Genomic DNA, 22608 nt, shown 5'->3' with positions numbered 1-22608 from the left:
GAGGGGCTGAAACAGAGGGGCTGAAACAGAGGGGCTGAAACAGAGGGCGAGAAACAGAGGGGCTGAAACAGAGGGCGAGAAACAGAGGGGCTGAAACAGAGGGCGAGAAACAGAGGGGCTGAATCAGAGGGGCTGAAACAGAGGGCGAGAAACAGAGGGGCTGAAACAGAGGGCGAGAAAAAGAGGGGATGAAACAGAGGGGCTGAAACAGAGGGTGAGAAACAGAGGGGCTGAAACAGAGGGCGAGAAACAGACGGGCTGAAACAGAGGGGCTGAAACAGAGGGGCTGAATCAGAGGGGCTGAAACAGAGGGGCTGAATCAGACGGGCTGAAACAGAGGGCGAGAAACAGAGGGGCTGAAACAGAAGGCGAGAGACAGAGGGGCAGAAACAGAGGGCGAGAAACAGAGGGGCTGAAACAGAGGGGCTGAAACAGAGAGTGTGAATCAGAGGGGCTGAAACAGAGGGCGAGAAACAGAGGGGCTGAAACAGAGGGGATGAATCGGAGGGGCTGAAACAGAGGGGCTGAAACAGAGGGGCTGAAACAGAGGGCGAGAAACAGAGGGGCTGAATCAGAGGGGCTGAATCAGAGGGGCTGAAACAGAGGGGCTGAAACAGTGGGCGAGAAACTAAGGGACTGAAACAGCGGGCGAGAAACAGAGTGCGAGAAACAGAGGGGCTGAAACAGAGAGCCTGAAACAGAGGAGCTGAATCAGAGGGGCTGAAACAGAGGGGCTGAAATAGAGGGGCTGAAACAGAGGGGATGAATCAGAGGGGCTGAAACAGAGGGGCTGAATCAGCGGGGCTGAAACAGAGGGCGAGAAACTGAGGGGCTGAAACAGAGGGGCAGAAACAGCGGGCGAGAAACAGAGGGGCTGAAACAGAGGGGCTGAAACAGAGGGAAAGAAACAGAGTGGCTGAAACAGAGGGCTAGAAACAGAGGGGCTGAAACAGAGGGGTTGAAACAGAGGGTCTGAAACAGAGGGGCTGAAACAGTGGGGCTGAAACAGAGGGCGAGAAACAGAGGGGCTGAACCAGAGGGCGCGAAACAGAGGGGCTGAAACAGAGGGCGAGAAACAGAGGGGCTGAATCAGAGGGGCTGAAACAGAGGGTGAGAAACAGAGGGGCTGAAACAGAGGGCTGAAACAGAGGGGCTGAAAAAGAGGGCGAAAAACAGAGGGGCTGAAACAGAGGGCGAGAAACAGAGGGGGTGAAACAGAGGGGCTGAAACAGAGGGCCTGAAACAGAGGGGCTGAAACAGGGTGGCTGAAACAGAGGGGCTGAAACAGAGGTGCTGAAACAGAGGGGCTGAAACAGAGGGCGAGAAACAGAGGGGCTGAAACAGAGGGCGAGAAACAGAGGGGCTGAAACAGAGGGGCTGAAACAGAGGGCGAGAAACAGAGGGGCTGAAACAGAGGGCGAGAAACAGAGGGGCTGAAATAGAGGGCGAGAAACAGAGGGGCTGAAACAGAGGGGCTGAAACAGAGGGGCTGAAACAGAGGGCGAGAAACAGAGGGGCTGAATCAGAGGGGCTGAATCAGAGGGGCTGAAACAGAGGGGCGGAAACAGAGGGCGAGAAACAAAGGGGCTGAAACAGCGGCCGAGAAACAGAGGGCCAGAAACAGAGGGGCTGTAACAGAGGGGCTGAAACAGACGGGCTGAAACAGAGAGCCTGAAACAGAGGGCGAGAAACAGAGGGCTGAAACAGAGGGCGAAAAACAGAGGGGCTGAAACAGAGGGCGAGAAACAGAGGGGATGAAACAGAGGGGCTGAAACAGAGGGGCTGAATCAGAGGGGCTGAAACAGAGGGGCTGAATCAGAGGGGCTGAAACAGAGGGCGAGAAACAGAGGGGCTGAAACAGAGGGCGAGAAACAGAGGGGCTGAAACAGAGGGCGAGAAACAGAGGGGCTGAAACAGAGGGGCTGAAACAGAGGGCAAAAAACAGAGGGGCTGAAACAGAGGGCGAGAAACAGAGGGTGAGAAACACAGGGCGAGAAACAGAGGGGCTGAAACAGAGGGCAAATAACAGAAGGGGTGAAACAGAGGGCGAGAAACAGAGGGTGAGAAACAGAGGGCGAGAAACAGATGGGATGAAACAGAGTGGCTGAAACAGAGGGGATGAAATAGAGGTGCTGAAAAAGAGGGGCTGAAACAGAGGGCGAGAAACAGAGGGGCTGAAACAGAGGGCGAGAAACAGAGGGGCTGAAACAGAGGGGCTGAAACAGAGGGCGAGAAACAGAGGGCGAGAAACAGAGGGACTGAAACAGAGGGGCTGAAACAGAGGGCGAGAAACAGAGGGGCTGAAACAGAGGGCGAGAAACAGAGGGGCTGAAACAGAGGGTGAGAAACAGAGGGGCTGAAACAGAGGGGCTGAAACAGTGGGGCTGAAACAGAGGGGCTGAAACAGAGGGCGAGAAATAGAGTGGCTGAAACAGAGGGCGAGAAACAGAGGGACTGAAACAGAGCGCGAGAAACAGAGGGGCTGAAACAGAGGGCGCGAAACAGAGGGTCTGAAACAGAGGGGCTGAAACAGAGGGGCTGATTCACAGGGGCTGAAACAGAGGGGCTGAATCAGAGGGGCTGAAACAGAGGGCGCGAAACAGAGGGACTGAGACAGAGGGCGAGAACCAGACGGGCAGAAACAGAGGGCGAGAAACAGAGGGGCTGAAACAGAGGGGCTGAAACAGAGAGCGCGAAACAGAGGGACAGAAACACAGGGCGAGAAACAGAGGGGCTGGAACAGAGGGGATGAAATAGAGGGGCTGAAACAGAGGGGCTGAAACAGGGGGCGAGAAACAGAGGGGCTGAAACAGAGGGCGAGAAACAGAGGGCGAGAAACAGAGAGGCTGAAACAGAGGGGCTGAAACAGAGGGGCTGAAACAAAGCGGCTGATACAGAGTGTGAGAAACAGAGGGCGAGAAACAGAGTCGCTGAAACATGGCGAGAAACAGAGGGGCTGAAACAGAGGGGCTGAAACAGAGGGGCTGAAACAGAGGGCAAGAAACAGAGGGGCTGAAACAGAGGGCGAGAAACAGTGGGGCTGAAACAGAGGGGCTGAAACAGAGGGCGAGAAACAGAGAGGCTGAAACAGAGGGGCTGAAACAGAGGGGCTGAAACAGAGGGGCTGAAACAGAGGGGCTGAACCAGAAGGGCTGAAACAGAGGGGGAGAAACAGAGGGGCTGAAACAGAGGGCCAGAAACAGAGGGCGAGAAACAGAGGGACTAAAACAGAGTGGCTGAAACAGAGGGGCTGAAACAGAGGGCGAGAAACAGAGCGGCTGAAACAGAGGGCGAGAAACAGAGGGGCTGAAACAGAGTGCGAGAAACAGAGGGGCTGAAACAGAGGGCGAGAAACAGAAGGGCTGAAACAGAGGGCGAGAAACAGAGGGTGAGAAACAAAGGGGCTGAAACAGAGGGCGAGAACCGGAGGGCGAGAAACAGAGGGGCTGAAACAGAGGGTCTGAAACAGTGGAGCTGAAACAGAGGGGCTGAAACAGAGGGCGAGAAACAGAGAGGCTGAAACAGAGGGGCTGAAACAGAGGAGCTGAAACAGAGGGCGAGAAACAGAGAGGCTGAAACAGAGGGCGAGAAACAGAGGGGCTGAAACAGAGGGCGAGAAACAGAGGGGCTGAAACAGAGGGGCTGAAACAGAGGGGCTGAAACAGAGGGCGAGAAACAGAGGGGCTGAAACAGAGGGGCTGAAACAGAGGGGCTGAAACAGAGGGCTAGAAACAGAGAGGCTGAAACAGAGGGCGAGAAACAGAGGGTGAGAAACACAGGGCGAGAAACAGAGGGGCTGAAACAGAGGGCAAATAACAGAAGGGGTGAAACAGAGGGCGAGAAACAGAGGGTGAGAAACAGAGGGCGAGAAACAGATGGGATGAAACAGAGTGGCTGAAACAGAGGGGATGAAATAGAGGTGCTGAAAAAGAGGGGCTGAAACAGAGGGCGAGAAACAGAGGGGCTGAAACAGAGGGCGAGAAACAGAGGGGCTGAAACAGAGGGGCTGAAACAGAGGGCGAGAAACAGAGGGCGAGAAACAGAGGGACTGAAACAGAGGGGCTGAAACAGAGGGCGAGAAACAGAGGGGCTGAAACAGAGGGCGAGAAACAGAGGGGCTGAAACAGAGGGTGAGAAACAGAGGGGCTGAAACAGAGGGGCTGAAACAGTGGGGCTGAAACAGAGGGGCTGAAACAGAGGGCGAGAAATAGAGTGGCTGAAACAGAGGGCGAGAAACAGAGGGACTGAAACAGAGCGCGAGAAACAGAGGGGCTGAAACAGAGGGCGCGAAACAGAGGGTCTGAAACAGAGGGGCTGAAACAGAGGGGCTGATTCACAGGGGCTGAAACAGAGGGGCTGAATCAGAGGGGCTGAAACAGAGGGCGCGAAACAGAGGGACTGAGACAGAGGGCGAGAACCAGACGGGCAGAAACAGAGGGCGAGAAACAGAGGGGCTGAAACAGAGGGGCTGAAACAGAGAGCGCGAAACAGAGGGACAGAAACACAGGGCGAGAAACAGAGGGGCTGGAACAGAGGGGATGAAATAGAGGGGCTGAAACAGAGGGGCTGAAACAGGGGGCGAGAAACAGAGGGGCTGAAACAGAGGGCGAGAAACAGAGGGCGAGAAACAGAGAGGCTGAAACAGAGGGGCTGAAACAGAGGGGCTGAAACAAAGCGGCTGATACAGAGTGTGAGAAACAGAGGGCGAGAAACAGAGTCGCTGAAACATGGCGAGAAACAGAGGGGCTGAAACAGAGGGGCTGAAACAGAGGGGCTGAAACAGAGGGCAAGAAACAGAGGGGCTGAAACAGAGGGCGAGAAACAGTGGGGCTGAAACAGAGGGGCTGAAACAGAGGGCGAGAAACAGAGAGGCTGAAACAGAGGGGCTGAAACAGAGGGGCTGAAACAGAGGGGCTGAAACAGAGGGGCTGAACCAGAAGGGCTGAAACAGAGGGGGAGAAACAGAGGGGCTGAAACAGAGGGCCAGAAACAGAGGGCGAGAAACAGAGGGACTAAAACAGAGTGGCTGAAACAGAGGGGCTGAAACAGAGGGCGAGAAACAGAGCGGCTGAAACAGAGGGCGAGAAACAGAGGGGCTGAAACAGAGTGCGAGAAACAGAGGGGCTGAAACAGAGGGCGAGAAACAGAAGGGCTGAAACAGAGGGCGAGAAACAGAGGGTGAGAAACAAAGGGGCTGAAACAGAGGGCGAGAACCGGAGGGCGAGAAACAGAGGGGCTGAAACAGAGGGTCTGAAACAGTGGAGCTGAAACAGAGGGGCTGAAACAGAGGGCGAGAAACAGAGAGGCTGAAACAGAGGGGCTGAAACAGAGGAGCTGAAACAGAGGGCGAGAAACAGAGAGGCTGAAACAGAGGGCGAGAAACAGAGGGGCTGAAACAGAGGGCGAGAAACAGAGGGGCTGAAACAGAGGGGCTGAAACAGAGGGGCTGAAACAGAGGGCGAGAAACAGAGGGGCTGAAACAGAGGGGCTGAAACAGAGGGGCTGAAACAGAGGGCTAGAAACAGAGAGGCTGAAACAGAGGGCGAGAAACAGAGTGGCTGAAACAGAGGGCAAGAAACAGAGGGGCTGACACAGAGGGCGAGAAGCAGAGGGGCTGAAACAGAGGGGCTGAAACAGAGGGGCTGAAACAGAGGGCGAGAAACAGAGAGGCTGAAACAGAGGGGCTGAAACAGAGGAGCTGAAACAGAGGGCGAGAAACAGAGAGGCTGAAACAGAGGGCGAGAAACAGAGGGGCTGAAACAGAGGGCGAGAAACAGAGGGGCTGAAACAGAGGGGCTGAAACAGAGGGGCTGAAACAGAGGGCGAGAAACAGAGGGGCTGAAACAGAGGGGCTGAAACAGAGGGGCTGAAACAGAGGGCTAGAAACAGAGAGGCTGAAACAGAGGGCGAGAAACAGAGTGGCTGAAACAGAGGGCAAGAAACAGAGGGGCTGACACAGAGGGCGAGAAACAGAGGGGCTGAAACAGAGGGGCTGAAACAGAGGGGCTGAAACAGAGGGGCTGAAACAGAGGGGCTGAACCAGAAGGGCTGAAACAGAGGGGGAGAAACAGAGGGGCTGAAACAGAGCGCCAGAAACAGAGGGCGAGAAACAGAGGGACTGAAACAGAGGGGCTGAAACAGAGGGGCTGAAACAGAGGGCGAGAAACAGAGCGTCTGAAACAGAGGGCGAGAAACAGAGGGGCTGAAACAAAGGGGCTGAAACAGTGGGGCTGAAACAGAGGGGCTGAAACAGAGGGCGAGAAATAGAGGGTCTGAAACAGAGGGCGAGAAACAGAGGGGCTGAAACAGAGGGCGAGAAACAGAGGGGCTGAAACAGAGGAGCTGAAACAGAGGGGCTGAAACAGAGGGCGAGAAACAGAGGGGCTGAAACAGAGGGCGAGAAACAGAGGGGCTGAAACAGAGGGCGAGAAACAGAGGGGCTGAATCAGAGGGGCTGAAACAGAGGGCGAGAAACAGAGGGGCTGAAACAGAGGGCGAGAAACAGAGGGGCTGAAACAGAGGGGCTGAAACAGAGTGGCTGAAACAGAGGGCGAGAAACAGAGAGGTTGAAACAGAGGGCGAGAAACAGAGGGGCTGAAACAGAGGGCGAGAAACAGAGGGGCTGAAACAGAGGGCGAGAAACAGAGGGGCTGAAACAGACGGGCTGAAACAGACGGGCTGAAACAGAGGGCAAAAAACAGAGGGGCTGAAACAGAGGGCGAGAAACAGAGGGTGAGAAACAGAGGGCGAGAAACAGAGGGGCTGAAACAGAGGGCAAAAAACAGAGGGGCTGAAACAGAGGGTGAGAAACAGAGGGTGAAAAACAGAGGGCGAGAAACAGATGGGATGAAGCAGAGGGGCTGAAACAGAGGGGCTGAAATAGAGGGGCTGAAACAGAGGGGCTGAATCAGAGGGGCTGCAACAGAGGGGCTGAATCAGAGGGGCTGAAACAGAGGGGCTGAATCAGAGGGGCTGAAACAGAGGGCGAGAAACAGATGGGCTGAAACAGAGGGCGAGAAACAGAGGGGCTGAAACAGATGGTGAGAAACAGAGGGGATTAAACAGAGGGCGAGAAACAGAGGGGCTGAAACAGAGGGGCTGATACAGAGGGGCTGAATCAGAGGGGCTGAAACAGAGGGGCTGAAACAGAGGGCGAGAAACAGAGGGGCTGAATCAGAGGGGCTGAAACAGAGGGCGAGAAACAGAAAGGCTGAAACAGAGGGCGAGAATCAGAGGGGCTGAAACAGAGGGGCTGAAACAGATGGTGAGAAACAGAGGGGATTAAACAGAGGGCGAGAAACAGAGGGGCTGAAACAGAGGGGCTGATACAGAGGGGCTGAATCAGAGGGGCTGAAACAGAGAGCGCGAAACAGAGGGACTGAAACAGAGGGGCTGAAACAGAGGGCGCGAAACAGAGGGACTGAAACAGAGGGCGAGAACCAGACGGGCAGAAACAGAGGGCGAGAAACACAGGGGCTGAAACAGAGGGGCTTAAACAGAGAGCGCGAAACAGAGGGGCTGAAACAGAGGGCGAGAAACAGAGGGGCTGAAACAGATGGCGAGAAACAGAGAGGCTGAAACAGAGGGCGAGAAACAGAGGGGCTGAAACAGAGGGCAAGAAACAGAGGGGCTGAAACTGAGTGGATGAAACAGAAGGGCTGAAACAGAGGGGCTGAAACAGAGGGCGAGAAACAGAGGGGCTTAAACAGAGGGGCTGAAACAGAGGGGCTGAATCAGAGGGGCTGATTCACAGGGGCTGAAACAGAGGGGCTGGATCAGAGGGGCTGAAACAGAGGGCGCGAAACAGAGGGACTTAGACAGAGGGCGAGAACCAGACGGGCAGAAACAGAGGGCGAGAAACAGAGGGGCTGAAACAGAGGGGCTGAAACAGAGAGCGCGAAACAGAGGGACTGAAACAGAGGGCGAGAAACAGAGGGGCTGGAACAGAGGGGCTGAAATAGAGGGGCTGAAACAGAGGGGCTGAAACAGGGGGCGAGAAACAGAGGGGCTGAAACAGAGGGCGAGAAACAGAGGGCGAGAAACAGAGAGGCTGAAACAGAGGGGCTGAAACAGAGGGGCTGAAACAAAGCGGCTGATACAGAGTGTGAGAAACAGAGGGCGAGAAACAGAGTCGCTGAAACATGGCGAGAAACAGAGGGGCTGAAACAGAGGGGCTGAAACAGAGGGGCTGAAACAGAGGGCAAGAAACAGAGGGGCTGAAACAGAGGGCGAGAAACAAAGGGGCTGAAACAGAGGGCGAGAAACAGAGGGGCTGAAACAGAGGGCGAGAAACAGAGGGGCTGAAACAGAGGGGCTGAAACAGAGGGCGAGAAACAGAGAGGCTGAAACAGAGGGGCTGAAACAGAGGGGCTGAAACAGAGGGGCTGAAACAGAGGGGCTGAACCAGAAGGGCTGAAACAGAGGGGGAGAAACAGAGGGGCTGAAACAGAGGGCCAGAAACAGAGGGCGAGAAACAGAGGGACTAAAACAGAGGGGCTGAAACAGAGGGGCTGAAACAGAGGGCGAGAAACAGAGCGGCTGAAACAGAGGGCGAGAAACAGAGGGGCTGAAACAGAGTGCGAGAAACAGAGGGGCTGAAACAGAGGACGAGAAACAGAAGGGCTGAAACAGAGGGCGAGAAACAGAGGGCGAGAAACAAAGGGGCTGAAACAGAGGGCGAGAACCAGAGGGCGAGAAACAGAGGGGCTGAAACAGAGGGGCTGAAACGGAGGGCGAGAAACAGAGGGGCTGAAACAGAGGGGCTGAAACAGTGGAGCTGAAACAGAGGGGCTGAAACAGAGGGCGAGAAACAGAGAGGCTGAAACAGAGGGGCTGAAACAGAGGAGCTGAAACAGAGGGCGAGAAACAGAGAGGCTGAAACAGAGGGCGAGAAACAGAGGGGCTGAAACAGAGGGCGAGAAACAGAGGGGCTGAAACAGAGGGGCTGAAACAGAGGGCGAGAAACAGAGGGGCTGAAACAGAGGGGCTGAAACAGAGGGGCTGAAACAGAGGGCGAGAAACAGAGAGGCTGAAACAGAGGGCGAGAAACAGAGTGGCTGAAACAGAGGGCAAGAAACAGAGGGGCTGACACAGAGGGCGAGAAACAGAGGGGCTGAAACAGACGGGCTGAAACAGAGGGGCTGAAACAGAGGGGCTGAAACAGAGGGGCTGAACCAGAAGGGCTGAAACAGAGGGGGAGAAACAGAGGGGCTGAAACAGAGGGCCAGAAACAGAGGGCGAGAAACAGAGGGACTGAAACAGAGGGGCTGAAACAGAGGGGCTGAAACAGAGGGCGAGAAACAGAGCGGCTGAAACAGAGGGCGAGAAACAGAGGGGCTGAAACAGAGGGGCTGAAACAGAGGGGCTGAAACAGAGGGCGAGAAACAGAGGGGCTGAAACAGAGGGCGAGAAACAGAGGGGCTGAAACAGAGGGCGAGAAACAGAGGGGGTGAAACAGAGGGGCTGAAACAGAGGGTCTGAAACAGAGGGGCTGAAACAGGGTGGCTGAAACAGAGGGGCTGAAACAGAGGTGCTGAAACAGAGGGGCTGAAACAGAGGGCGAGAAACAGAGGGTCTGAAACAGAGGGCGAGAAACAGAGGGACTGAAACAGAGGGCGAGAAACAGAGGGGCTGAAATAGAGGGCGAGAAACAGAGGGGCTGAAACAGAGGGGCTGAAACAGAGGGGCTGAAACAGAGGGCGAGAAACAGAGGGGCTGAATCAGAGGAGCTGAATCAGAGGGGCTGAAACAGAGGGGCTGAAACAGAGGGCGAGAAACAAAGGGGCTGAAACAGCGGGCGAGAAACAGAGGGCCAGAAACAGAGGGGCTGTAACAGAGGGGCTGAAACAGAGAGCCTGAAACAGAGGGCGAGAAACAGAGGGCTGAAACAGAGGGCGAAAAACAGAGGGGCTGAAACAGAATGCGAGAAACAGAGGGGATGAAACAGAGGGGCTGAAACAGAGGGCCTGAAACAGAGGGGCTGAATCAGAGGGGCTGAAACAGAGGGCGAGAAACAGAGGGGCTGAAACAGAGGGCGAGAAACAGAGGGGCTGAAACAGAGGGCGAGAAACAGAGGGGCTGAAACAGAGGGGCTGAAACAGACGGGCTGAAACAGACGGCAAAAAACAGAGGGGCTGAAACAGAGGGCGAGAAACAGAGGGTGAGAAACAGAGGGCGAGAAACAGAGGGGCTGAAACAGAGGGCAAAAAACAGAGGGGCTGAAACAGAGGGCGAGAAACAGAGGGTGAGAAACAGAGGGCGAGAAACAGATGGGATGAAACAGAGTGGCTGAAACAGAGGGGATGAAATAGAGGGGCTGAAACAGAGGGGCTGAAACAGAGGGCGAGAAACAGAGGGGCTGAAACAGAGGGCGAGAAACAGAGGGGCTGAAACAGAGGGGCTGAAACAGAGGGCGAGAAACAGAGGGCGAGAAACAGAGGGACTGAAACAGAGGTGCTGAAACAGAGGGCGAGAAACAGAGAGGCTGAAACAGAGGGCGAGAAACAGAGGGGCTGAAACAGAGGGTGAGAAACAGAGGGGCTGAAACACAGGGGCTGAAACAGTGGGGCTGAAACAGAGGGGCTGAAACAGAGGGCGAGAAATAGAGTGGCTGAAACAGAGGGCGAGAAACTGAGGGGCTGAAACAGAGCGCGAGAAACAGAGGGGCTGAAACAGAGGGCGCGAAACAGAGGGGCTGAAACAGAGGGGCTGAAACAAAGGGGCTGAAACGGAGGGCGAGAAACAGAGGGGCTGAAACAGAGGGCAAGAAACAGAGGGGATAAAACAGAGGGCGAGAAACAGAGGGGCTGAAACAGAGGGGCTGAAACAGAGGGGCTGAAACAGAGGGCGAGAAACAGTAGGGCTGAAACAGAGGGCGAGAAACAGAGGGCGAGAAACAAAGGGGCTGAAACAGAGGGCGAGAACCAGAGGGCGAGAAACAGAGGGACTGAAACAGAGGGGCTGAAACGGAGGGCGAGAAACAGACGGGCTGAAACACAGGGGCTGAAACAGTGGAGCTGAAACAGAGGGGCTGAAACAGAGGGCGAGAAACAGAGAGGCTGAAACAGAGGGGCTGAAACAGAGGAGCTGAAACAGAGGGCGAGAAACAGAGAGGCTGAAACAGAGGGCGAGAAACAGAGGGGCTGAAACAGAGGGCGAGAAACAGAGGGGCTGAAACAGAGGGGCTGAAACAGAGGGGCTGAATCAGAGATGCGAGAAACTGAGGGGCTGAAACAGAGAGGCTGAAACAGAGGAGCTGAAACAGAGGGCGAGAAACAGAGGGGCTGAAACAGAAGGCGAGAAACAGAGGGGCTGAAACAGAGGGCGAGAAACAGAGGGGCTGAAACGGAGGGCGAGAAACAGAGGGCGAGAAACAGAGGGACTGAAACAGAGGGGCTGAAACAGAGGGCGAGAAACAGAGGGGCTGAAACAGAGGGCGAGAAACAGGGGCTGAAACAGAGGGTCAGAAACAGAGGGGCTGAAACAGAGGGGCTGAAACAGTGGGGCTGAAACAGAGGGGCTGAAACAGAGGGCGAGAAATAGAGTGGCTGAAACAGAGGGCGAGAAACAGAGGGGCTGAAACAGAGCGCGAGAAACAGAGGGGCTGAAACAGAGGGCGCGAAACAGAGGGGCTGAAACAGAGGGGCTGAAACAGAGGGGCTCAAACGGAGGGCGAGAAACAGAGGGGCTGAAACAGAGGGCAAGAAACAGAGGGGATAAAACAGAGGGCGAGAAACAGAGGGGCTGAAACAGAGGGGCTGAAACAGAGGGGCTGAAACAGAGGGCGAGAAACAGAAGGGCTGAAACAGAGGGCGAGAAACAGAGGGCGAGAAACAAAGGGGCTGAAACAGAGGGCGAGAACCAGAGGGCGAGAAACAGAGGGGCTGAAACAGTGGAGCTGAAACAGAGGGGCTGAAACAGAGGGCGAGAAACAGAGAGGCTGAAACAGAGGGGCTGAAACAGAGGAGCTGAAACAGAGGGCGAGAAACAGAGAGGCTGAAACAGAGGGCGAGAAACAGAGGGGCTGAAACAGAGGGCGAGAAACAGAGGGGCAGAAACAGAGCGGCTGAAACAGAGGTGCTGAAACAGAGGGCGAGAAACAGAGGGGCTGAAACAGAGGGGCTGAAACAGAGGGGCTGAAACTGAGGGCGAGAAACAGAGAGGCTGAAACAGAGGGCGAGAAACAGAGTGGCTGAAACAGAGGGCAAGAAACAGAGGGGCTGACACAGAGGGCGAGAAACAGAGGGGCTGAAACAGAGGGGCTGAAACAGAGGGGCTGAAACAGAGGGGCTGAAACAGAGGGGCTGAACCAGAAGGGCTGAAACAGAGGGGGAGAAACAGAGGGGCTGAAACAGAGGGCCAGAAACAGAGGGCGAGAAACAGAGGGACTGAAACAGAGGGGCTGAAACAGAGGGGCTGAAACAGAGGGCGAGAAACAGAGCGGCTGAAACAGAGGGCGAGAAACAGAGGGGCTGAAACAAAGGGGCTGAAACAGTGGGGCTGAAACAGAGGGGCTGAAACAGAGGGCGAGAAATAGAGGGGCTGAAACAGAGGGCGAGAAACAAAGGGGCTGAAACAGAGGGCGAGAAACAGAGGGGCTGAAACAGAGGGGCTGAAACAGAGGGGCTGAAACAGAGGGCGAGAAACAGAGGGGCTGAAACAGAGGGCGAGAAACAGAGGGGCTGAAACAGAGGGCGAGAAACAGAGGGGCTGAATCAGAGGGGCTGAAACAGAGGGCGAGAAACAGAGGGGCTGAAACAGAGCGCGAGAAAAAGAGGGGATGAAACAGAGGGGCTGAAACAGAGGGTGAGAAACAGAGGGGCTGAAACAGAGGGCGAGAAACAGACGGGCTGAAACAGAGGGGCTGAAACAGAGGAGCTGAATCAGAGGGGCTGAAACAGAGGGGCTGAATCAGACGGGCTGAAACAGAGGGCGAGAAACAGAGGGGCTGAAACAGAAGGCGAGAGACAGAGGGGCAGAAACAGAGGGCGAGAAACAGAGGGGCTGAAACAGAGGGGCTGAAACAGAGAGTGTGAATCAGAGGGGCTGAAACAGAGGGCGAGAAACAGAGGGGCTGAAACAGAGGGGATGAATCGGAGGGGCTGAAACAGAGGGGCTGAAACAGAGGGGCTGAAACAGAGGGCGAGAAACAGAGGGGCTGAATCAGAGGGGCTGAATCAGAGGGGCTGAAACAGAGGGGCTGAAACAGTGGGCGAGAAACTAAGGGACTGAAACAGCGGGCGAGAAACAGAGTGCGAGAAACAGAGGGGCTGAAACAGAGGGGCTGAAACAGACGGGCTGAAACAGAGAGCCTGAAACAGAGGAGCTGAATCAGAGGGGCTGAAACAGAGGGGCTGAAACAGAGGGCGAGAAACAGAGGGTCTGAAACAGAGGGCGAGAAACAGAGGGACTGAAACAGAGGGCGAGAAACAGAGGGGCTGAAATAGAGGGCGAGAAACAGAGGGGCTGAAACAGAGGGGCTGAAACAGAGGGGCTGAAACAGAGGGCGAGAAACAGAGGGGCTGAATCAGAGGAGCTGAATCAGAGGGGCTGAAACAGAGGGGCTGAAACAGAGGGCGAGAAACAAAGGGGCTGAAACAGCGGGCGAGAAACAGAGGGCCAGAAACAGAGGGGCTGTAACAGAGGGGCTGAAACAGAGAGCCTGAAACAGAGGGCGAGAAACAGAGGGCTGAAACAGAGGGCGAAAAACAGAGGGGCTGAAACAGAGGGACTGAAACAGAGGGGCTGAATCAGAGGGGCTGAAACAGAGGGCGAGAAACAGAGGGGCTGAAACAGAGGGCGAGAAACAGAGGGGCTGAAACAGAGGGCGAGAAACAGAGGGGCTGAAACAGAGGGGCTGAAACAGACGGGCTGAAACAGACGGCAAAAAACAGAGGGGCTGAAACAGAGGGCGAGAAACAGAGGGTGAGAAACAGAGGGCGAGAAACAGAGGGGCTGAAACAGAGGGCAAAAAACAGAGGGGCTGAAACAGAGGGCGAGAAACAGAGGGTGAGAAACAGAGGGCGAGAAACAGATGGGATGAAACAGAGTGGCTGAAACAGAGGGGATGAAATAGAGGGGCTGAAACAGAGGGGCTGAAACAGAGGGCGAGAAACAGAGGGGCTGAAACAGAGGGCGAGAAACAGAGGGGCTGAAACAGAGGGGCTGAAACAGAGGGCGAGAAACAGAGGGCGAGAAACAGAGGGACTGAAACAGAGGTGCTGAAACAGAGGGCGAGAAACAGAGAGGCTGAAACAGAGGGCGAGAAACAGAGGGGCTGAAACAGAGGGTGAGAAACAGAGGGGCTGAAACACAGGGGCTGAAACAGTGGGGCTGAAACAGAGGGGCTGAAACAGAGGGCGAGAAATAGAGTGGCTGAAACAGAGGGCGAGAAACTGAGGGGCTGAAACAGAGCGCGAGAAACAGAGGGGCTGAAACAGAGGGCGAGAAACAGAGGGTGAGAAACAGAGGGCGAGAAACAGATGGGATGAAACAGAGTGGCTGAAACAGAGGGGATGAAATAGAGGGGCTGAAACAGAGGGGCTGAAACAGAGGGCGAGAAACAGAGGGGCTGAAACAGAGGGCGAGAAACAGAGGGGCTGAAACAGAGGTGCTGAAACAGAGGGCGAGAAACAGAGGGCGAGAAACAGAGGGACTGAAACAGAGGTGCTGAAACAGAGGGCGAGTAACAGAGAGGCTGAAACAGAGGGCGAGAAACAGAGGGGCTGAAACAGAGGGTGAGAAACAGAGGTTCTGAAACAGAGGGGCTGAAACAGTGGGGCTGAAACAGAGGGGCTGAAACAGAGGGCGAGAAATAGAGTGGCTGAAACAGAGGGCGAGAAACTGAGGGGCTGAAACAGAGCGCGAGAAACAGAGGGGCTGAAACAGAGGGCGCGAAACAGAGGGGCTGAAACAGAGGGGCTGAAACAGAGGGGCTGAAACGGAGGGCGAGAAACAGAGGGGCTGAAACAGAGGGCAAGAAACAGAGGGGATAAAACAGAGGGCGAGAAACAGAGGGGCTGAAACAGAGGGGCTGAAACAGAGGGGCTGAAACAGAGGGCGAGAAACAGTAGGGCTGAAACAGAGGGCGAGAAACAGAGGGCGAGAAACAAAGGGGCTGAAACAGAGGGCGAGAACCAGAGGGCGAGAAACAGAGGGACTGAAACAGAGGGGCTGAAACGGAGGGCGAGAAACAGACGGGCTGAAACACAGGGGCTGAAACAGTGGAGCTGAAACAGAGGGGCTGAAACCGAGGGCGAGAAACAGAGAGGCTGAAACAGAGGGGCTGAAACAGAGGAGCTGAAACAGAGGGCGAGAAACAGAGAGGCTGAAACAGAGGGCGAGAAACAGAGGGGCTGAAACAGAGGGTGAGAAACAGAGGGGCTGAAACAGAGGGGCTGAAACAGAGGGGCTGAATCAGAGATGCGAGAAACTGAGGGGCTGAAACAGAGAGGCTGAAACAGAGGAGCTGAAACAGAGGGCGAGAAACAGAGGGGCTGAAACAGAAGGCGAGAAACAGAGGGGCTGAAACTGAGGGCGAGAAACAGAGGGGCTGAAACGGAGGGCGAGAAACAGAGGGCGAGAAACAGAGGGACTGAAACAGAGGGGCTGAAACAGAGGGCGAGAAACAGAGGGGCTGAAACAGAGGGCGAGAAACAGGGGCTGAAACAGAGGGTCAGAAACAGAGGGGCTGAAACAGAGGGGCTGAAACAGTGGGGCTGAAACAGAGGGGCTGAAACAGAGGGCGAGAAATAGAGTGGCTGAAACAGAGGGCGAGAAACAGAGGGGCTGAAACAGAGCGCGAGAAACAGAGGGGCTGAAACAGAGGGCGCGAAACAGAGGGGCTGAAACAGAGGGGCTGAAACAGAGGGGCTCAAACGGAGGGCGAGAAACAGAGGGGCTGAAACAGAGGGCAAGAAACAGAGGGGATAAAACAGAGGGCGAGAAACAGAGGGGCTGAAACAGAGGGGCTGAAACAGAGGGGCTGAAACAGAGGGCGAGAAACAGAAGGGCTGAAACAGAGGGCGAGAAACAGAGGGCGAGAAACAAAGGGGCTGAAACAGAGGGCGAGAACCAGAGGGCGAGAAACAGAGGGGCTGAAACAGTGGAGCTGAAACAGAGGGGCTGAAACAGAGGGCGAGAAACAGAGAGGCTGAAACAGAGGGGCTGAAACAGAGGAGCTGAAACAGAGGGCGAGAAACAGAGAGGCTGAAACAGAGGGCGAGAAACAGAGGGGCTGAAACAGAGGGCGAGAAACAGAGGGGCAGAAACAGAGGGGCTGAAACAGAGGTGCTGAAACAGAGGGCGAGAAACAGAGGGGCTGAAACAGAGGGGCTGAAACAGAGGGGCTGAAACTGAGGGCGAGAAACAGAGAGGCTGAAACAGAGGGCGAGAAACAGAGTGGCTGAAACAGAGGGCAAGAAACAGAGGGGCTGACACAGAGGGCGAGAAACAGAGGGGCTGAAACAGAGGGGCTGAAACAGAGGGGCTGAAACAGAGGGGCTGAAACAGAGGGGCTGAACCAGAAGGGCTGAAACAGAGGGGGAGAAACAGAGGGGCTGAAACAGAGGGCCAGAAACAGAGGGCGAGAAACAGAGGGACTGAAACAGAGGGGCTGAAACAGAGGGGCTGAAACAGAGGGCGAGAAACAGAGCGGCTGAAACAGAGGGCGAGAAACAGAGGGGCTGAAACAAAGGGGCTGAAACAGTGGGGCTGAAACAGAGGGGCTGAAACAGAGGGCGAGAAATAGAGGGGCTGAAACAGAGGGCGAGAAACAAAGGGGCTGAAACAGAGGGCGAGAAACAGAGGGGCTGAAACAGAGGGGCTGAAACAGAGGGGCTGAAACAGAGGGCGAGAAACAGAGGGGCTGAAACAGAGGGCGAGAAACAGAGGGGCTGAAACAGAGGGCGAGAAACAGAGGGGCTGAATCAGAGGGGCTGAAACAGAGGGCGAGAAACAGAGGGGCTGAAACAGAGCGCGAGAAAAAGAGGGGATGAAACAGAGGGGCTGAAACAGAGGGTGAGAAACAGAGGGGCTGAAACAGAGGGCGAGAAACAGACGGGCTGAAACAGAGGGGCTGAAACAGAGGGGCTGAATCAGAGGGGCTGAAACAGAGAGGCTGAATCAGACGGGCTGAAACAGAGGGCGAGAAACAGAGGGGCTGAAACAGAAGGCGAGAGACAGAGGGGCAGAAACAGAGGGCGAGAAACAGAGGGGCTGAAACAGAGGGGCTGAAACAGAGAGTGTGAATCAGAGGGACTGAAACAGAGGGCGAGAAACAGAGGGGCTGAAACAGAGGGGATGAATCGGAGGTGCTGAAACAGAGGGGCTGAAACAGAGGGCGAGAAACAGAGGGGCTGAAACAGAGGGCGAGAAACAGAGGGGCTGAAACAGAGGGCGAGAAACAGAGGGCGAGAAACAGAGGGACTGAAACAGAGGGGCTGAAACAGAGGGGCTGAAACAGAGGGCGAGAAACAGAGGGGCTGAATCAGAGGGGCTGAAACAGAGGGCGAGAAACAGATGGGCTGAAACAGAGAGCGAGAAACAGAGGGGCTGAAACAGAGGGGCTGAAACAGAGGGCGAGAAACAGAGGGGCTGAATCAGAGGGGCTGATTCAGAGGGGCTGAATCAGAGGGGCTTAATCAGAGGGGCTGAAACAGAGGGGCTTAATCAGAGGGGCTGAAACAGAGGGCGAGAAACAGAGGGGCTGAAACAGAGGGCGAGAAACAGAGGGGCAGAAACAGATGGCGAGAAACAGAGGAGCAGAAACAGAGGGGCTGAAACAGAGAGCGCGAAACAGAGGGGCTGAAACAGATGGCGAGAAACAGAGGGACTGAAACAGAGTTCGAGAAACAGAGGGGCTGAAACAGAGGGCAAGAAACAGAGGGGCTGAAACAGAGAGGCTGAAACAGAAGGGCAGAAACAGAGGGGCTGAAACAGAGGGCGAGAAACAGAGGGGCTGAATCAGAGGGGCTGAATCAGAAGGGCAGAAACAGAGGGCAAGAAACAGAGGGGCTGAAACAGAGTGGCTGGAACAGAGGGCGAGAAACAGAGGGGCTGAATCAGATGGGCTGAATCAGAGGGGCTGAAACAGAGGGGCTGAAACAGAGGGCGAGAAACAGAGGGGCTGAAACAGAGGGGCTGAAACAGAGGGGCTGAAACAGAGGGCGAGAAACAGAGGGGCTGAAACAGAGGGCGAGAAACAGAGGGGCTGAAACAGAGGGCGAGAAACAGAGGGGCTGAATCAGAGGGGCTGAAACAGAGGGCGAGAAACAGAGGGGCTGAAACAGAGCGCGAGAAAAAGAGGGGATGAAACAGAGGGGCTGAAACAGAGGGTGAGAAACAGAGGGGCTGAAACAGAGGGCGAGAAACAGACGGGCTGAAACAGAGGGGCTGAAACAGAGGGGCTGAATCAGAGGGGCTGAAACAGAGAGGCTGAATCAGACGGGCTGAAACAGAGGGCGAGAAACAGAGGGGCTGAAACAGAAGGCGAGAGACAGAGGGGCAGAAACAGAGGGCGAGAAACAGAGGGGCTGAAACAGAGGGGCTGAAACAGAGAGTGTGAATCAGAGGGACTGAAACAGAGGGCGAGAAACAGAGGGGCTGAAACAGAGGGGATGAATCGGAGGTGCTGAAACAGAGGGGCTGAAACAGAGGGCGAGAAACAGAGGGGCTGAAACAGAGGGCGAGAAACAGAGGGGCTGAAACAGAGGGCGAGAAACAGAGGGCGAGAAACAGAGGGACTGAAACAGAGGGGCTGAAACAGAGGGGCTGAAACAGAGGGCGAGAAACAGAGGGGCTGAAACAGAGGGCGAGAAACAGAGGGGCTGAAACAGAGGGCGAGAAACAGAGGGGCTGAAACAGAGGGGCTGACACAGTGGGGCTGAAACAGAGGGGCTGAAACAGAGGGGCTGAATCAGACGGGCTGAAACAGAGGGCGAGAAACAGAGGGGCTGAAACAGAAGGCGAGAGACAGAGGGGCAGAAACAGAGGGCGAGAAACAGAGGGGCTGAAACAGAGGGCGAGAAACAGAGGGGCTGAAACAGAGGGGCTGAAACAGAGAGTGTGAATCAGAGGGACTGAAACAGAGGGCGAAAAACAGAGGGGCTGAAACAGAGGGCGAGAAACAGAGGGGCTGAAACAGAGGGCTGAAACAGCGGGCCTGAAAAAGAGGGCGAAAAACAGAGGGGCTGAAACAGAGGGCGAGAAACAGAGGGGGTGAAACAGAGGGGCTGAAACAGAGGGGCTGAAACAGAGGGGCTGAAACAGGGTGGCTGAAACAGAGGGGCTGAAACAGAGGTGCTGAAACAGAGGGGCTGAAACAGAGGGGCTGAAACAGAGGGGCTGAAACAGAGAGTGTGAATCAGAGGGGTTGAAACAGAGGGCGAGAAACAGAGGGGCTGAAACAGAAGGCGAGAAACAGAGGGGCTGAAACAGAGGGCGAGAAACAGAGGGGCTGAAACGGAGGGCGAGAAACAGAGGGCGAGAATCAGAGGGACTGAAACAGAGGGGCTGAAACAGAGGGCGAGAAACAGAGGGGCTGAAACAGAGGGCGAGAAACAGGGGCTGAAACAGAGGGTCAGAAACAGAGGGGCTGAAACAGAGGGGCTGAAACAGTGGGGCTGAAACAGAAGGGCTGAAACAGAGGGCGAGAAATAGAGTGGCTGAAACAGAGGGCGAGAAACAGAGGGGCTGAAACAGAGCGCGAGAAACAGAGGGGCTGAAACAGAGGGCGCGAAACAGAGGGGCTGAAACAGAGGGGCTGAAACAGAGGGGTTCAAACGGAGGGCGAGAAACAGAGGGGCTGAAACAGAGGGCAAGAAACAGAGGGGATAAAACAGAGGGCGAGAAACAGAGGGGCTGAAACAGAGGGGCTGAAACAGAGGGGCTGAAACAGAGGGCGAGAAACAGAAGGGCTGAAACAGAGGGCGAGAAACAGAGGGCGAGAAACAAAGGGGCTGAAACAGAGGGCGAGAACCAGAGGGCGAGAAACAGAGGGGCTGAAACAGTGGAGCTGAAACAGAGGGGCTGAAACAGAGGGCGAGAAACAGAGAGGCTGAAACAGAGGGGCTGAAACAGAGGAGCTGAAACAGAGGGCGAGAAACAGAGAGGCTGAAACAGAGGGCGAGAAACAGAGGGGCTGAAACAGAGGGCGAGAAACAGAGGGGCAGAAACAGAGGGGCTGAAACAGAGGTGCTGAAACAGAGGGCGAGAAACAGAGGGGCTGAAACAGAGGGGCTGAAACAGAGGGGCTGAAACTGAGGGCGAGAAACAGAGAGGCTGAAACAGAGGGCGAGAAACAGAGTGGCTGAAACAGAGGGCAAGAAACAGAGGGGCTGACACAGAGGGCGAGAAACAGAGGGGCTGAAACAGAGGGGCTGAAACAGAGGGGCTGAAACAGAGGGGCTGAAACAGAGGGGCTGAACCAGAAGGGCTGAAACAGAGGGGGAGAAACAGAGGGGCTGAAACAGAGGGCCAGAAACAGAGGGCGAGAAACAGAGGGACTGAAACAGAGGGGCTGAAACAGAGGGGCTGAAACAGAGGGCGAGAAACAGAGCGGCTGAAACAGAGGGCGAGAAACAGAGGGGCTGAAACAAAGGGGCTGAAACAGTGGGGCTGAAACAGAGGGGCTGAAACAGAGGGCGAGAAATAGAGGGGCTGAAACAGAGGGCGAGAAACAGAGGGGCTGAAACAGAGGGCGAGAAACAGAGTGGCTGAAACAGAGGGGCTGAAACAGAGGGGCTGAAACAGAGGGCGAGAAACAGAGGGGCTGAAACAGAGGGCGAGAAACAGAGGGGCTGAAACAGAGGGCGAGAAACAGAGGGGCTGAATCAGAGGGGCTGAAACAGAGGGCGAGAAACAGAGGGGCTGAAACAGAGCGCGAGAAAAAGAGGGGATGAAACAGAGGGGCTGAAACAGAGGGTGAGAAACAGAGGGGCTGAAACAGACGGCGAGAAACAGACGGGCTGAAACAGAGGGGCTGAAACAGAGGGGCTGAATCAGAGGGGCTGAAACAGAGGGGCTGAATCAGACGGGCTGAAACAGAGGGCGAGAAACAGAGGGGCTGAAACAGAAGGCGAGAGACAGAGGGGCAGAAACAGAGGGCGAGAAACAGAGGGGCTGAAACAGAGGGGCTGAAACAGAGAGTGTGAATCAGAGGGGCTGAAACAGAGGGCGAGAAACAGAGGGGCTGAAACAGAGGGGATGAATCGGAGGGGCTGAAACAGAGGGGCTGAAACAGAGGGGCTGAAACAGAGGGCGAGAAACAGAGGGGCTGAATCAGAGGGGCTGAATCAGAGGGACTGAAACAGAGGGGCTGAAACAGTGGGCGAGAAACTAAGGGACTGAAACAGCGGGCGAGAAACAGAGTGCGAGAAACAGAGGGGCTGAAACAGAGGGGCTGAAACAGACGGGCTGAAACAGAGAGCCTGAAACAGAGGAGCTGAATCAGAGGGGCTGAAACAGAGGGGCTGAAATAAAGGGGCTGAAACAGAGGGGATGAATCAGAGGGGCTGAAACAGAGGGGCTGAATCAGCGGGGCTGAAACAGAGGGACTGAATCAGAGGGGCTGAAACAGAGGGGCTGAATCAGAGGGGCTGAAACAGAGGGAAAGAAACAGAGTAGCTGAAACAGAGGGCTAGAAACAGAGGGGCTGAAACAGAGGGGTTGAACCAGAGGGTCTGAAACAGAGGGGCTGAAACAGTGGGGCTGAAACAGAGGGCGAGAAACAGAGGGGCTGAAACAGAGGGCGCGAAACAGAGGGGCTGAAACAGAGGGCGAGAAACAGAGGGGCTGAATCAGAGGGGCTGAAACAGAGGGTGAGAAACAGAGGGGCTGAAACAGAGGGCTGAAACAGAGGGCCTGAAAAAGAGGGCGAAAAACAGAGGGGCTGAAACAGAGGGCGAGAAACAGAGGGGGTGAAACAGAGGGGCTGAAACAGAGGGGCTGAAACAGAGGGGCTGAAACAGGGTGGCTGAAACAGAGGGGCTGAAACAGAGGTGCTGAAACAGAGGGGCTGAAACAGAGGGCGAGAAACAGAGGGGCTGAAACAGAGGGCGAGAAACAGAGGGGCTGAAACAGAGGGGCTGAAACAGAGGGCGAGAAACAGAGGGGCTGAAACAGAGGGCGAGAAACAGAGGGGCTGAAATAGAGGGCGAGAAACAGAGGGGCTGAAACAGAGGGGCTGAAACAGAGGGGCTGAAACAGAGGGCGAGAAACAGAGGGGCTGAATCAGAGGGGCTGAATCAGAGGGGCTGAAACAGAGGGGCTGAAACAGAGGGCGAGAAACAAAGGGGCTGAAACAGCGGGCGAGAAACAGAGGGCCAGAAACAGAGGGGCTGTAACAGAGGGGCTGAAACAGACGGGCTGAAACAGAGAGCCTGAAACAGAGGGCGAGAAACAGAGGGCTGAAACAGAGTGCGAAAAACAGAGGGGCTGAACCAGAGGGCGAGAAACAGAGGGGATGAAACAGAGGGGCTTAAGCAGAGGGGCTGAAACAGAGGGGCTGAATCAGAGGGGCTGAAACAGAGGGGCTGAATCAGAGGGGCTGAAACAGAGGGCGAGAAACAGAGGGGCTGAAACAGAGGGCGAGAAACAGAGGGGCTGAAACAG

This window comes from Chiloscyllium punctatum, unplaced genomic scaffold (genome assembly GCF_047496795.1).
Source record: "Chiloscyllium punctatum isolate Juve2018m unplaced genomic scaffold, sChiPun1.3 scaffold_54, whole genome shotgun sequence".
In the NCBI taxonomy this organism is placed as follows: Eukaryota; Metazoa; Chordata; class Chondrichthyes; order Orectolobiformes; family Hemiscylliidae; genus Chiloscyllium; species Chiloscyllium punctatum.
This window is presented reverse-complemented; position numbering follows the sequence as displayed.